This window comes from Ochlerotatus camptorhynchus, unplaced genomic scaffold, assembly GCF_037179485.1.
Source record: "Ochlerotatus camptorhynchus isolate MF236.1 unplaced genomic scaffold, CSIRO-AGI_Acam_v1.1 ptg000137l, whole genome shotgun sequence".
Taxonomy (NCBI): domain Eukaryota; kingdom Metazoa; phylum Arthropoda; class Insecta; order Diptera; family Culicidae; genus Ochlerotatus; species Ochlerotatus camptorhynchus.
The window spans coordinates 2,509,358-2,526,736 of NW_027040627.1; the positions used below are offsets into that span (position 1 = coordinate 2,509,358).

Here is a 17,379-nt window from a genome sequence, read left to right on the forward strand (position 1 = left end):
GACAACAAACTCATCTTTTAAGAGATAAGAAGCGCCGCCAGACTGTAGCTGATATCATAAACATTTGATATTTGAACTAATAAACCGTAATTAACCACCCTAACTTCACTCACATTAGAAGATTGGATAAAATGAATGCAAATACTTTCTCGAAGGCAGTGTTTACCATAAGTTAATGATTTACACCAGGCTGCGCCAGAATTTATGGTGGGGGAGAGAGGGGGAGGAGGTTTGTAAAAAAATACATGATTTAAAATATTTTTTCATTGATATTTTAAGATTCAACAGTTGTGTTTATTGCTTTCTACCAGTGACATCCTGTGACACGAGTTCCACGAATTTGACCAAAAATCTCGTTTCCCAATTCCTAGCGAAGCTTGTTGAGAAGAAACTTCCAGGAAACTTCCTACGGGGAATTCAGGGAAATTCTCACGGGAAGTTCAAGGGACTTCTGAAGGAAGGTTCAAGAACTTCGTTCAAGGAATATGCCAAAGAAAGTTCGAAGAATTACTAAAGGAAATTCCCAAACATAATAGTACTTCTGGAGGAAGTCCAAAGGAACATTTAGACAAAGTCCACAGGAAGATCTATAGGACGTCCTAGAAGAAACCCACAAGAAGATCTGGAAGAAGTCAGTAAGAACATCTGGAAGTAGCTCACATGAGAATCTGAAATAAATCCGTAAGGACATCTGAAAGAAACTCACAGGAGAAGCTGAAGAAAGACCACAGGAAGTACACATGAAAGACTGGAGCAAGTCCACAGAAAGAGCTGGAGGAAGTCTACTGGATGAATTGGAAGTAGCCCACAGGAAGATCTGCAGGAAATCTATGTGAAGATCTCGAAGAAGTTCACAGGAAGATCTGGAGGAAGCTAGGGGCACGCAATACCCATGACTGGTGCGTCGGAGTTAAAATTCAAGTGAAAGTACTTAATATCATTAATGCATTTTAAAGATGTAATGAAAGCATTGAAAACTAATTGTAAATATTACTCTAAATGTAATTCATGAAGGAAGTCCATAAGAAGGTCTAGAAAAAGTTCACAGAAGAAACCGACAGGAAAATCTGGAGGAAGTCTACAATAAGATCTTGAAGAATGTCACAGGAAGATTTGGAGGAAGCCTACAGGAAGATTTATAGGAAGAGGCACGCATTAAGATCTGGAGGAAATCCTTAGAAAGATCTGGAGGAAGTCTACAGGAAGAACTGGAAGAAGTCCACAAGGATATTTCCACAGGCAGTCCACAGGAAGATCTGGAAGAAAACCTCAGAAAGATTTGGAGAAGTTTACAAGACTATTTGGAAGTAGCCCACAGGGAGACCTGGATAATGCACACAGAAAAATATGGAACCAAACCACAGGAATATCTGGAGGAAGTCCACAAAAAGAACTTGCAGAAGTCCAATATAGAAGCAATCTATGTGAAGATCCGAAGAAAGTCTACAATATGATCTAAAAAATGTCTACTGGAGTATTTGGAAAAAGTTCACTGGGAGATCTGAAAAATGTCCATACGAAGTCCACAGGAAGATCTGGAAGAAATCGACAGGAAGATCTGGAGGAATTCCACAGAAAAATTTGGAGAAAGACCACAATAAGATCTGGAAGAATGTCACAGGAAGATTTGGAGGAAGCATATTAGAAGATTTATCAAAAGAGGAACACAGGAAGATCTGAACGGTTGGACGATGCGTAACATTGGAAAAAGTCCACAAGGAGATTTAGAAAAAGGGCAACACAAATCTGAAGAAACTACAGAAAGATTTGGAAGAAGTCCACAGGAAGATCTGGAAGAAAATCACAGAAAGATCTGGAGGAAATCTGCAACACTATTTGAATGTAGCCCACAGACTGGAGAATTCACCCAGGAAAATATGGAAGATTTGGAGGAAGCCCACACAAAACATGGAGAAGTTCACAGGAAAATATAGAAGAAATCCAAAAATCCACAGAGAGATCTGCAGGAATCCACATGAAGATCCAGAGGAAGTCTAGAGGAAGTTTACAGGAAAATTTTCGGGAAGCTCACAATAAGATCTGGAAGAATGTCACAGGCAGATTTGGAGGAAGCTCACCGAAAGATTTATAGAAACAGTCACACAAGAAGTTCGGGAGGAAACCCATAGGAAGATCTGGAGGTAGTCTACATGAAGAACTGGAAAAAGTTTACAAGGAGATTTCGCAAAAAAATCTGGAGGAAGTCCACAGGAAGATCTGGAGGAAAACTACAAAAAGATCTGAATGAAGTCCACATGAAGATTGGAAGTTCCCAGGAAGAGGTGGAGGAAAACCATAGAAAGATCTGGAGGAAGTCTACAGGAAAATCTAGAGAAATTCCACTAGACAATCTGGAGGAAGTTCATAGAAACGTTCTGTAAGAAGTCCATAGGAAGATCGAGAAGAAGTCCACAGGAATATCCACATGAAGTCCATAGGAAGATCTGGAAAAAGTCCACAGGAAGATCTGGGAACATCCACAGGATGTTTTTGAAGAAGTCTTCATGAAGATCTGGAGAAAGTAGGCACATGGGAAGATCTTAAGGAAGACCAAGAGAAAATCTGGAGGAAGTTCATGTCTGGCATATATTAGCGCTAGTGAAAGCAGGTCTTAACTTGACGCTTAACGAGTCAGCAAGCCGTGTGTGCAGCCCTCCGTTGTAAGCGCAACAATTCAATGCCGGTAAACGGAGGACTCTGTGGCAACGCTTCATAAACACACACGGGCAACTCTCCACTCACTTTCGGACAAGCTCTTCAGAAGGTAAGCGCACAGTTCATAGGAACGTCTGGAAGATATGTGCAGGAAGAATTGAAGGAAATCCACATGAAAATCTGAAGGAAGTCCATAGAAAGATTTGGAAGAGGTTCACAACAAAATGTGAAGGAATATCTGCATGAAGTCTACAGGAAGATATGGAGGAAGTCAACATACTTTTTGAGGAAGTCTATAAAGCTTTTGGGGGAAATTCATAGGACTTTTATAGAAATGGTTGACTCTACTCAAAATTGAAGAAATAGGACGAAATCACACATTGTCATATGATAGTAAGGTAAAAAGTGAGGTTACGGTACGCAACTGCTTAGATTATGACAAAATCTCTTTTAGCTCAGTCGATAAAGGTACTGGAGGTGGCTGGGTTCGATTCCCCGGTCTGGTCTAGGAATTTTTCGTATTGAAAAATGTCTCGCATTCCCTGGGCATAAAACATGATTGTACCACCCGCATAAACAATAACCATAAGAAGCGCCTAACCACCAATTCAGGATATCATCCCAACTATATGCGGTATGGTCGCACCATATATGATATCATTTTGTGTTTGGTACCCGTTTATAAGGGCACACAATTATACTAATGCAAAAATGGTACAGACTTAGAAAGCTCTCAATTAAAAACTGTCAATCAAAGAACACTAAGTTGAGGGTCGGTGTTAGGTCCCAGTAGGGATATAATAAAGCCAAAGAAGAAGAAGAAGGGTGGATCTTAAATATAACCGAAAAAATCGATCTACATGGAAATAATCAATTTTAACATAGTAGCACACATTTAAGCAAAATGCGGTTTTGATTATTAGAAAGGTCTTGAAAAACCCTTTCAGATTGTACTAGCTCAGGGTGGCAACTCAATTTCCATTTTAAAATGCAGGTGTTATCCCGATTTTCTTTCTAAAAATTAAAAAAAAATCCTGGTTTTATAAATCATATTTGTAGCTGTAACCAACAATAGAACATTTGTTATAAGAATATTTTAATACTTCTATCAATTTTATTGGAAATTAATTTGAATTACGGTAATTATTGCATGATTAAAAATTTAAACAATTTACATAAATTTTACAATTTACATCACAACCGAATTTTAAAATTTGATAAATTTTTCATAAGATTTTAAATCAACGCTAATCTACTTAAGCTGTTCGAACCACTGCAGTTTATTGAGCCCCGTTGAATGTTGATACTTCTGTTTAAATGTGTTTATACAGATTTATGTATAAGTTATTAAAAGATTCCTAAAATCTAGCGTTAACAAAAACAAATGTTTGGTTTTGAATATTAAACATTTTCCACCGAAGTAAACCGCTGCACCAAATATAATCCCCCAGATTCCCCTCGGTCAAGCCAGTAAACATTAAAAATAAATATAATTTTGAATACAGCACCTAATAATAGAATAACATATAGAACCTTGAAAAATATCAGACTTTATCCTTTTCTGGCCAGAGCGAAAATAATTCTGCGGGATCAACCCTACCGCAAGAATCCGCTTTGGTCTACTTTATAATCAGAAAGTATTGCGACTTTCACTTTAAACTATTAATGAATGCTAAAAGATAGCTGCTTGGATGCTAAAAGATATCTGAACCAGTGTTGATTCTACCACGCAAATATGTGCTAATGGACTCAGAACTGACAACAACAGTAGAACGAATCAGGTGAGAAATTGAAAGAATATGAAAAACGTGCTCACCAATTTCACAATTATATTTGAATCTGGAATTGATTTGGTAGGGTAGAGCGCTACTTCGTCGTAATCGCCCATTTCTTTCTATCGATCAAAAAAGATCAATAATATCAATGATTTCACCGTGCGTAAATCAATAATAGGTTTGTTTCGATGCGTTAGTTCATTGGCTACAACATAAATTCTGTTAGAGTGCATTGTATGAATATGTACGCTCATTGTTCTCAAAACAAAAGAAGCGTTCCTAGCGAATCCCCTTTTTCTACGTTTATCCGTAGGACGAAGAAAATCTAATTGCGTTTCAATGCGTTAGGACGGAATTGAAACTCGTAGAACGAATTTGGAATCAAGAAGCAGTATTAGATTTTAAACAATTTCTCAACAATTTGTGACTCTTTATCAAATCCAACGGTACGTATGCAAAGGTGAAGAAATTAAGAAGTCATCTTTAACATAAATATTCCATTTTTTGTTTAAACTTGTTCAGAAAAGAGAGATAAAGCACGAGTTGTCCTTAGTAAGACGGGAATTAGACCAAAAACCCTATATCTAGCTACCTATAAATAAACATGAAAGTGCCGCAGTAATTAACCACAGCACCTGTAAATTTTCACTAAGATCTGCAATCAACGAAGCACGTCCCTATCGTCAATTCAATTGATTAAAAAAAATCAAGAAAAGAACGATAAATACGCATTACTTGAGGTTAATTCTATTCAACTGGCAGCACATTTTTAGTTGCGTAGAAGTTTTTGTTTTCAACAAAATGATTGGATTCAACAGGTGCGAATATCACTTATGTGAAATTCGGAAAATTATATTTTTCTAGTGGATTATTCAATTTCAACGTAAATAATGATATCCCATATAATAATATCTTCAGTAAAAAAGCATATGACGGATTGAAGGTCGATTTATTTTAAAAGGTGGGCCTCCCTTAGCTAAGTCGTTAAGGAGCAGCTATAAAGCAAGACGGTGACGAAATCGAGGTGGTCGACGAGCTCGTGTATTTGGGCTCACTAATGACCACCGCAAATGATACCAGCAGAGAAATTCAAAGACGCATTATAGCAGGGAATCGTGCCTACTTTGGACTCCGGTCGAATAAATCTCGCCGCCGCACGAATTTGACTATCTACAAGACGCTGATTAGATCTGTGGTCCTCTACGGCCAGGAGACCTGGACTTTGCTCGTGGAGGACCAACGCGGTGGTGTTTTCGAACGGAAGGTCGTACCATCTACGGTAGAGTGCAGATGGATGACGGAACGTGAACGAGGCAAATGAACCACGAATTGCACCAGCTGCTGGGAGAACCATCCACTACCATTTGCTACACTGCAAAAATTGGACGAATACGGTCGGCTGGGCAGTGAAAATCGTTCTCGAAACCGACCCAACAGGAACAAGATGAAGAGGCACGCAGCGGGCAAGGTGGATCGACCAAGTAGAAGGCGACATGCGGACCCTTCGCAGACTACGAGGCTGGTGACGTGTGGCCATGGATCGAGTAGAATGGAGACGACTTCTTCGGACAGTAGAGGACATCAAGGCCTTAGCCTGATTGGTGAGGTAAGGTAAGTAAGGATGTAATAAAGGTAACGCTGTCTTGACCAGGGTTTTATGAATATTGTTTGATAGTAGCCTTGTATTTCTTAAAACGTAAAATGTTACTTGGGGTTTAAGCTTCCAGCACTCGCGCTATTGTGCATGACGTGTGCATTTTCCGTTACCTTTTTATTGCAAAATCACCTATCGATGTCAATGGGTCAAGGACTTTTGGTTGGTAGACAATAGTTCAGGATTTTCTCAATACACGGCGGTAGTGTGCTGGTGTACTTCCTGAATATGTTATATCTTGGGCCATATAGATGGTTTCTGTCTACGGCAATATTGTTCGGTGGGTTCAGAATTTTCTCACTACGAGGTGCTTGTGCAAAAGTGGTTTTCCTGAATATGCTATATATTATTGTAAAATTTTGCACAAAACAAAAATGTTTTTTTTTAATTTCTTAATCGTTTTTAGTGCAAAACATTATAAACAATAAAATTCAAAAGTTTGTTCAAAGTTATTGTTCAATGATTTTTGTTAATTTTTGAGCAGGGGAAATGGATGTAATGTCAGCCTAAATGCCCCTAATTTGGGCCCATACATAAATTCAGCGATCGACTAAGTTTTCAATAGCGACCACAAATATCCATGTTTCGATTTTTTACCGTTTATATTTTTCCAGAAAAGGAATAACAAGATTAATAATAACCAATTTTTAGCTCAAATGTAAATGATTGACCATAACAAACAATCTTGCAATAAGTTTCATGCAAATCGGAGAAGGTCGGATCAGATCGAATCGTCATTTGGGGTGTAACTGCCCTATCTCTTCTCTCTGAGCTTACGTTAGGCTATGAAATGAGAACGTACAATAAATAGGTAAAACAAAGATTCCATCCTAATTTATCAACTGGGATACTGGAAGGGAGTGAAACATCGCTATAACTGATTCTGTATATTGACGGTATATATCTTTTGCCAGTCCCGATAGTAAGGTCACCACCCGTAACGTGGATAGATCACCTTTTCGTGGTACGTTACGGGATGTAAGATCTACCACCGATTCCTAGTCCTGACTACTTCAAACTAGGGGAACAGGTTGTTTCATTAATCCAAGTAAGTTAAGTCAAGTTAAGTAACACATCTTAGTCCTTGTTACTTTTTATGCCTTGTTGATAGTGACACCTGAAAAATAAAAAGGGAGGAATTACGAACGATGGGTCGGATCAGCTTATCAACTCGCAGATTAATTCTGCACAAATGGCTTTCCGAAAAGTTGTCGTTTCGAGAATTGGCAAAAAGCGTGAAGTGCAGTAAATCTACAGTGTTCAAGATTGTTAAGAAGTTTGGAGAAACGTGTTCTCTTGAAGATTTACCGATATCTTTGCGCAAAAAGGGGGCATCGGACCAGAAAAAGGAGCTGGCAGCAGTACGCCTTTTGAAATCGCATAAACCGTGTTCCGTTCTTGAAATTGCCAAAAAAAATTGGACATTAGCGTCGGAACTGTGCAGAATATCAAAAAACGTAACAATATCAGAACCTACAAGAAGCAAAAAGCACCCAAAAGGACGGATTCACAGAAAGCTTTTTCGAAAATACGGTCTCGAAACTTGTATGACGTTCTCCTTCAAAAGTCGAACCGGTGCATTTCGATGGACTACGAGACGTACGTCAAATTGGATACCAAGTCGCAATTTTTCAACGCTGAGCAGAGGACAGATGTGCCTGATGGTGTGCGATACATCCGAACCGAAAAATTTGGAAAAAAAGGTTTTGGTGTGGCAAGCCATTTGCTCCTGTGGCTCGAAGAGTTCTTCGTATTTCACAACGGACACAATCAATGGTGAAAATTAAAGAAAATAATGCATCAAAAAACGGCTTCTACTCACTATGCTTCTGCTACGTTGGAGAAGCTCAAGAAGGAAAAGTCGATTTTGTCGAAAAATTCCAAAATCCCCCAAACTGACCTGAACTGCGTCCTATCGAAAGATACTGGGCAATAATTAAACGGCATATTTAGAAAGATGAAAGAGAAGCAAGCTCTGTTGACTGCTTCAAGAAAATTTGGTATGAGGCACAAAGAAAAGTTAATAAGGAAATTGTGCAGAATCAAATGGGCGGTATCGAGAGAAAAATCCGAGCGTTCTTCAGAATAAGAAGTAAACATTCAAACTCACGTGAAATTGTTCGCGGTAGAAAGTGGATCAAGTTAATCGATTTTTTGACTGACAAATGGACATAGGACATATTCGAAAAGGACTCCAGAATTGCCCACTGCCGTACCATAACGGAACTATCAATTCTGTACTTTCATTACTTTCTCTTGCATAAATTTCAGTTCCTGGAATTTAAAATTCTAAATTTAGGACATTTTTTGACTTACTAGAGAAACTTTCAGCCTTGGGCTGGCTCGACTCTATTGGGGACCAATTACATTGAGTCGTTCGACCAATATTTGGTCGTTTTCATTATTGTGGTGTAGCACCGGTGTAATGTAAGTGTCAACAAGCGTGAGTCATTGATAGCAAAACATTCGTGCATTTTTCCATAGTGAAATTTTGAAAAATGATAGGCTTAATTTTAACAGAATCGTAGAAAAAAATCCTATCGATTGGCGTATTAAGAATTAAAATCCATCATCCCTGGATCAAAATCAGAGCACTTACATGGTATGTTAGATTTAAACATATCTAGATAGAGCTGGAAGTAGGCGTAACAGCTTTTGTTAACAATGGCTTCTCTCGAATTTTTTATTTTTATTTTTTTTTTTAACTCTTTATTTGTTCCAAATTCAAAATAAATTACATTTCATTTTAACCTAGGTGCTCCAGTTACTGCAGTAACGTACCAGCCTTAATTGTTATGATATATATCTAAGTGTTTTTACATTGTTCATGTCTTGGCAATTCAGTATTTTAAACAGGTTTTTTAACCTGCATGTCAGTATAACAATTGATATCTTTAAACTAAAAACTAAAACTAAATCTTATCTAAGTATAAAGGGAATTAATCGTTGCAATTGAGGATTGCAACGATTTTTGCCTGAAATTATTAATTATTTTGTTGGACATTTGTGCTAAAGTCTCAACATTCGAAATTCTATGCACTTCGGTTGTACTGTACCAGGGAGGCAACTTCAAAATCATTTTCAGAATTTTGTTCTGAATCCTTTGAAGTGCTTTTTTCCTGGTAGTGCAGCAACTAGACCATATTGGCACAGCGTAAAGCATGGCCGGTCTAAAAACTTGTTTAAATATTAGAAGTTTATTCGTCAGGCAAAGTTTGGATTTCCTGTTTATAAGAGGATACAAACATTTTATATATTTGTTACATTTGGCTTGAATGCCCTCAATGTGATCTTTAAAAGTTAATTTTTGGTCAAGTATTAATCCAAGATATTTCACTTGGTTTGACCAGGAAATTGGAACTCCGTTCATAGTGACTATGTGACTACTACTAGGTTTCAAAAACGAAGCTCTAGGCTTATGTGGAAATATTATAAGTTGAGTTTTGGAAGCGTTGGGAGAAATCTTCCATTTTTGTAAATAAGAAGAGAAAATATCTAAACTTTTCTGCAGTCTGCTGCAAATAACACGCAGACTTCTTCCTTTAGCGGAAATGCCTGTGTCATCAGCGAACAAAGATTTGTGGCAACCCTGAGGCAAATCAGGGAGGTCCGAAGTGAAAATGTTATACAATATAGGCCCAAGAATGCTACCCTGAGGAACTCCTGCCCTAACAGGTAGTCGATTAGATTTGGAATTTTGATAATTTACTTGAAGAGTTCTGTCAGTTAAATAATTTTGAACTAATTTCATAATATAAAGTGGAAAATTAAACTTTTTCAATTTAGCAATCAAACCTCCATGCCAAACACTGTCGAATGCTTTTTCTATGTCTAGAAGAGCAACTCCAGTTGAGTGGCCTTCAGATTTGTTCGAACGAATTAAATTGGTAACTCTCAAGAGTTGATGAGTAGTTGAATGCCCATGGCGAAATCCAAACTGCTCATTTGCAAAAATTGAGTTTGTATTGATGTGAAGCATCATTCTATTCAAAATTATCTTTTCAAAAAGTTTACTTATTGAAGAAAGCAAACTTATTGGACGGTAGCTAGAAGCTTCAGCTGGATTTTTATCCGGCTTCAAAATTGGAACAACTTTTGCATTTTTCCATTTATCAGGAAAGTATGCCAAATGGAAACATCTGTTAAATAATTTTACCAAGAAAGACAAGGTACTCTCTGGGAGTTTTTTGATGAGGATATAGAAAATTCCATCATCACCTGGAGCTTTCATATTTTGAAAATTTTTAGTTATAGACCTTACTTCGTCCAAATCAGTCCCCCAGGAATCATCAAAAATATTTTCCCGAGAGAAAATATTCCGAAAATCCCGAGCAACCTGATTCTCAATAGGACTAGTAAGACCCAAACTGAAATTATGGGAACTCTCGAATTGCTTAGCAAGTTTCTGAGCTTTTTCCAAATTTGTGATCAAAATTTTACCACCTTCTTTAAGCGCTGGAATAGGCTTTTGAGGTTTTTTCAAAATTTTTGTGAGTTTCCAAAAGGGTTTGGAACTCGGGTCTAATTTAGAAATATTATTTTCAAAAGTTTTGTTCCTCAGGACAGAGAATCGCTTTTTAATTTGTTTTTGCAAATCCCGCCAGATAACTTTCATGGCAGGATCGCGTGTTCTTTGATATTGTCTCCTACGGACATTTTTAAGACGGATCAAGAGCTGAAGATCATCGTCTATTATAATTGAATCGAATTTAACCTCGCATTTTGGTACTGAGACAGCTCTTGCTTCAACTATAGAAGTAGTCAGAGATTCAAGAGCATAATTAATTTCATCTTTGGTTTGCAAAGGAATGTTTGGATCGAAGTTATATTCCATAAATGTTCGATACTGCTCCCAATCAGCTCTATGGTAATTGAAAGTAGAGCTGTTGGGATTACAAATTATTTCTTGAGATATTTCAAAAGTTACTGGAAGGTGATCAGAACCGAAGTCAGCATGGGTAACCAATTGGCTACAAAGTTGACATGAATCAGTTAAGACCAAATCAATAGTGGAGGGATTTCTTGCAGAAGAAAAGCATGTTGGGCTGTTTGGATATTGAATAGTGTAATAACCTGCAGAACAATCATCAAACAGAATATTACCATTGGAATTGCTTTGAGCATTATTCCATGAGCGGTGTTTTGAATTAAAATCACCAATAATGAAGAATTTAGACCTATGACGGGTAAGTTTCTGGAGGTCACCCTTGAGAAAATTCTTTTTCTGGCCTACGCATTGGAATGGCAAATAGGCAGCTATAAACGTAAGTTGTCCAAATTTTGTTTCAACAGAAACTCCCAAAGTTTCAAAAACTTTGGTTTCAAATGAAGAAAGAATTTTATGTTTGATTCGTCTATGAATAATGATGGCAACGCCACCACAGGGTCCATCAAGACGATCATTTCTATAAATCAAGTAATTTGCGTCCTTCTTAACCTTATGGTCAGGTTTAAGGAACGTTTCAGTTATAACGGCAATATGCACGTTATGAACTCGCAAAAAGTTAAATAGCTCGTCTTCATTATCTTTAAGAGATCGAGCATTCCAATTTACAATATTTAATGCTTTAAAATCCATTACTGAATTTTAAAGTCATGACAATATTATTTGCAAATTTTACTCCAGTTTGAATAGCATCAAACATGGAGTTAGATTTAAGCATATCAGAAATCATGTCAATTAATGAATTCTGTAAAATTCCATTTTGGGGGCAGTAATGCTTCCTAAGTCAAAATTGTCAAAATTTCCGTTAGAACGTTGGTTAGTATTTTGATTTCTACCCGCTGCAATAGCAGCATAGGTAGCTCCATTAACTCGCTGAACATTGTTAGCAGCGAGGGGAGTAGGTACAGATGAAACATTTGAAGCAGGGAAGATATTTGTACCTACGGGTACGAATGTAGAATTTGTTCCTCGCTGACCGTTGTTAACAGCAGAGGAATTTGTACCTGGTCGGAAACGTGGAGCGTTTCCTACCTGACGGTTAGAACGAGATTGTAGGATCGCTTTGCGAGTCTTACATTCCCAAAAATTGGATTTGTGGTTTTCACCACAATTTGAACATTTAAATTTCTTAGGATCTTCTTTCACAGGACAGTCGTCCTTTGCGTGAGAGGAATCACCACAATTCATGCATTTAGCTGGCATGTAGCAATTTTTAGTTCCGTGACCCCATCCCTGGCACTTACGGCACTGAGTGAGGTTTTGGAAATTTCCTCCAGTCTTCCTGAAGTGTTCCCACTTCACTCGGACATGGAGCATAAGGCTAGCTTTTTCTAAGGCCTTAAGGTTGTTTAGTTCACTAGACTTGAAGTGAACTAAATAAAAATCATTAGAAATCCCGTTGCGCGAATCGCCAGGACGGGATTTCATTTTCATTTTGATTACTTGGAGTGGTACAACTCCAAGTAATTTTGCCAGTTCATCTTTGATCTGATCCAGGGATTCACCACTGGGCAGTCCTTTCATGACAACCTTGAACACACGTTCAGTTTTGGTGTCGTAAGTAAAAAATTTGTGCTTCTTCTCAGTAAGATACTTGAGAAGACATTTAAATCCGTCCAAGGTTTCAGCCAATACACGGCATTCACCCCGACGTCCAATTTGTAGTGAAAACTTAACTTTCACGAAATTCAAAAGTTCCATGCGAAGAGCATGGAAATCGGTAGTGGTTATCACAATAGGGGGAATCTTTTCCTTCTTGGCATTAAGCCGGGAAAGTTTACTAGAATTTTTCTTGGATAATGGATCATTCTCATCATCCGTGAGCAAATCAAATTGATTACTCAAATTAATTTCATCAGAAGGGGGGTCAAGAGTTTGCCCCTTTCTTTTGCGTTTAGGCGCCATGGCGGCAGTAAATTTTTATCCAAATCGACTTCCAAGCAGATTACTATAAGAATCTGAAGGATCGAAGAGGAATTTTCCAAATCGATATCCAAGAAGGATTACCTCGGGTAGGGTCCAAACAAGGATCGAAGAGGAATAAGAGTTGAACAAGGTAGAAAATTTTTACAGGTTGAGCACTGAAAAGTGCTGTTTAAATTTGTTGTAGCTTTAGGTAGTAGTAACACTTCCTTCAGCAAAAAGCAAATAGATCCGCACGGCAAGAGAGCACGATGCGGACTGGCTTCTCTCGATGATTTTTAGGAATTCATGGCCCGCCCACTCAAACCAACATTGTCATTTCAAGACATCATCGAAAGAAGCTCTATCTTGATATGGGAACTGAAAAGGGCAGCTGAGTTATTAACGTTCAAAATCTTTAATAATGTTCCATTTCGGTTTTCACAAAGTGTACCCCCATATAGAAATCACAGGCGTAGTCCTACGTCAAAAATACTTGCGATAATTGTTAAGATTTTCAGGGTGGCAAGTGAATTTCCATTTTGAAATTCCTGGTTTTTTCCTGGTTTTCCTGGTCAATGATTTAAACATTTCCTGGTTTTAAAAACCATGTATTTAAAAAAACAATTTTTAATAAAAAAAAATAAAGTGAATCCTTGTACCATCATTCTTCGCGCAATGCGGAATTTTACAAACCAAAAGGTATTAAGGTTCTTGTGAATGCCCGTGAAATTTTTATCTGATTGTTTGCTGTATAGAAGCTAGTAGGGAGCCACGCTACTTCGTCGTATCATGGCACCTATTTCCGTTCTATGTGCTAAAACCATTGTTGCAAATTTTCGCATCAATGAAAACTTAGTACCAGTATTTGAGAGATACAACTCACAATGTTCATTTTCCAACGAGGCTCTCACTACGAATAGGACAGAGGCAATAACAAAATTATTCCGACTCAACTCAGCGGGAGAACAGACAAAGGCTGAGAATGTGTTCATCTAACCAGACTTTCTCTCTCTCAGTCATTGAGCTTAGTCGTTCTGATTCACCATGCCTCTAACTCGAGGTCTGAGTCAAATTGAGTCAGAGTGAGTCTACCTGTTCGTTAAATCAGTTATACCTGGGTACGTTGAGAAAGGGACAATGGAAATAAAACAACTTTATTAGTAAGCGTGCAAAGGGGCGACTGTTGAACCTGAAAATAGATTCAGTGTCACTTCGGGGTCGCTACATTTTTGAAATAAACGCACAATGTATTGATGAGAATGAGAATGTTGAAATTATTCATTTGGTACAGAAACAATTATTTTTAAAACTGAAAAAGAAATATAAAATAATCTATAGTGATTTGCATTACTAATTATGTAACGTATGTGGGGAAAGGGTGATTTTTCATTACTTATTATTACATAGGGGCGGGGAATATAGGGCCAGATGGAACAAGAGTGCCACCGAAATGAAAACTATTTTTAAACAAACTTTCGGAGATTGAAATTCCAAAATTATGCCGGATGCACAATTTTTTTAACTTGTTTATTAATGCAGGAGTGGCATTCTTGCTCTATGTAAGGTTGAATTTCAAGAAGTGGACTTTAAACAAACCAGTTAAATAAAGTATGCAAGTACTGTTTGATCTTGATGTTCGAATTAATCAATTAAAACGGTGCCTTAGTACAAACTTTGGAGAAAAACATATTTGGGAATTTCAACATTCATATTTTATGATGTTCAATTATTATAAAAAATTCTATTTTCGGAAAACCAACACAGCAATACATAAAAAAGCAGACAGTCTTTTTTTCGTACGAAATGCAAAATCCAGCCGTTTTTATTGATTATTCGCCGCAAAATAACCATAACGAAATAAAATATAAATAAATGATACACGAGGTCTTTGATTTCTCAATATTTTAAATACTTTGTCATACTTTTTTCATAACTCTGATTCATAGACATTTTATTTAACAAACAATACCACATTCAAGTTAATGGCATCAATCTCTATTGTACTAGGACTACTTGTTTGAGTGATGAAATTTGATGATTTTTAACATCTTTTCAATAAATCTGAAATTTATGCAGAAAAACATGTTTGTTTTGAAAAATTCGTCAAAGCAGTTATTGAAGTCTCATGATAAAATGCTATCAGAATTGTCTTTATATCTACCACCAAAAATATGCTATAAGCTAACCAAAAACACATCCCATAGTGATCAATTTCACCCCGGTGATCAATTTGCCCCCAGATTACTGTAGTTATCTATGGGATAAGAGATATGGCAAATGTCCACAGCTCATACAATTTCCAATCAAACTATGCACTAAAAACATTAAACTGTGTAGAACCCCCAAAACAGTCTATGTAGTTAATGAAAAGCCCCTATTTAATTATTATTGTTAATAAATCCAAAAACAATCTCTAACCCTGATTTGCATCTTGACATATAAGGATTTCCGGTAACTATAAACTCTACATGTGGGCAACATTTCATAAATTAAAAACAAAGCACTTCGTGAGCTAAAGCACTAAATTTAGTACATTTAATTTTATGCGACACTATTTTTTGGATTAAAACAGAAAGTGTCCATCTTTCCCTCACTACCCTCAAGATGCCTCGTTAGCGCAAAACCGTCCATTTGTTGTAAAATATTTCGCCTCCCCACAGCAAAATTTAGGTGAGCATTGCTTAGTGGGTGAAGACAGCAAAATCTGCATCAGTAAGAATAAAAACAAAAAGCTTCACCAATGAAACAGAACGCGGACTGCGGCAGGCAGGAGAAAAAACTCTCTTTCTCTCTCTTTGCCGTGTCTCCGTATCCGTACATAATAACCAGTAAAATCTTGCTCAACCATTGACTCAGTCAATCAGTGATACAAGCCACCTGAAACTCGAGTGGCACTCACTCAGTGCCCGAGTTTCCTCGGTATCGGCTTGGATTTGTGCATTTCATAGAATGAACGGATAAAGGCGTAAACGTAAAGGGCACTCTTTCGCTCTTCTCTTGAAGCGGTAGGTGACTGATGAACAGAGACAGTTTTGGTTTGTAGTAGTTCTCTCCCGTGGAGATTATTTTCGGTTTCAAATCGCGGCTTGGCTCATCAATCATCAACATTGGCTAAAACTATAATAGCAAAGCGTTTTCACTCATGTTTTTGCAAAAACATCTTTGCTTACAAGATTAATTACGATTGACACTGAAACATTTGCGATAACCCGTAAAATGAGCAATTTTATGGGTGTATGACGAAGCTGAGATACGACGGACTAGCGCTGAACCCTATCTAATGTCTGAAATTTAGAGATCTATAAGCCCCTAAATTTTGAGATTTCTGTTTTTGAAACTGCGATTTTTTTAACGGGCTAGTTTATCTCAAGGTGAAATTGCGAAGTGTGATATGAATGAGGACTCTTTAAACAAACCTTTGCTTCTAACAATTTTACGGATTTCCAGTTTGTTTAAATTTTCCGCAAATTGTCAACGATTAAGGATCTTATTTAGCGGAATTTTGATTACAACATGATTTCCAAATCATATGATTGAAAGATTTCGTAAACAACGCTAGTTTAATAACTCTTATTATTAAAAAGACTGACTGCTGAAGTTCATAGAAACTCCCTAAAGTTCGTAGAACTTCCCCGAAGCGTTATTGTTAAGGTCTATCCTGAAGGGTTCATTGAAGTTTGTATTGCCTGAATTTCATGGGACTTCCCCGAAGTTCGAAGGACTTTTTTTAATATCTTAGGGCTTCCCTGAAGTTCGAAGTTTTTTGAAATTAATAGGAATTTCTTAAATATCGTAGAAGTACCACGCAGTTCGTAGAAATTCTCAGAAGTTCGTAAGACTTCCTTCAAGTTCGAAGAATTTTCTCGAAGATCTGAGGACTTCCTTGAAGTTTGAAGGACTTAACTGAATATATGAGGACCCTAAACTTAGAAGAGCTTCCCTGAAGTTAATAAGGCTTTAAATATCGAAGGGTTTTCCAAAAGTTTGTGGGTCTTTCCTTAATTTCTTGGAAATTCCCTGAAGTTTGGAGAGTTCCCATGAATGTCGTAGGACTACCTGTAGTTCAATCGACTTCTCGGAAGTTTTAGGAACTTTTTTGAGCTTGTAGAACTATGTTAAGTTCAGAGGACTTCCCAAGAGTATTGAAGACTTCTTTGAAGCTCGGAAAAAATCCTTAAGTGTCATAGGATTATCCTTAAGTTTTGAGCAATGCCTAAATGTCGTAGAAGTTACATTAAATCAAAGATTAAAGGACTTCCCTGAAGTTCGTAAGACTTCTCTGAAATTTGTAGAACTTCTCTGAAGGTTCGAAGAGATTTCCTGACCGTCGTAGGTCACCCCAGTAGTTCACAGGATTTTCCTGTAAGACTTTCCCGAATTTTGTAGAACTTGCATGAAGCTCGAAGGCCTTATCTGAAGTTTTTAGAAATAGAAATTTTTTATTG

The 17,379-nt window shown here is 37.3% G+C and overlaps 1 protein-coding gene across 4 annotated transcripts in view; it reads right to left on the bottom strand.

Moving 5' to 3' along the window:
- LOC135700488 (uncharacterized) overlaps positions 1-17,379 on the bottom strand; it is a 43,743-nt gene that overhangs the window by 21,880 nt on the left and 4,484 nt on the right. The gene's annotated exons all lie outside the window — the stretch shown is intronic.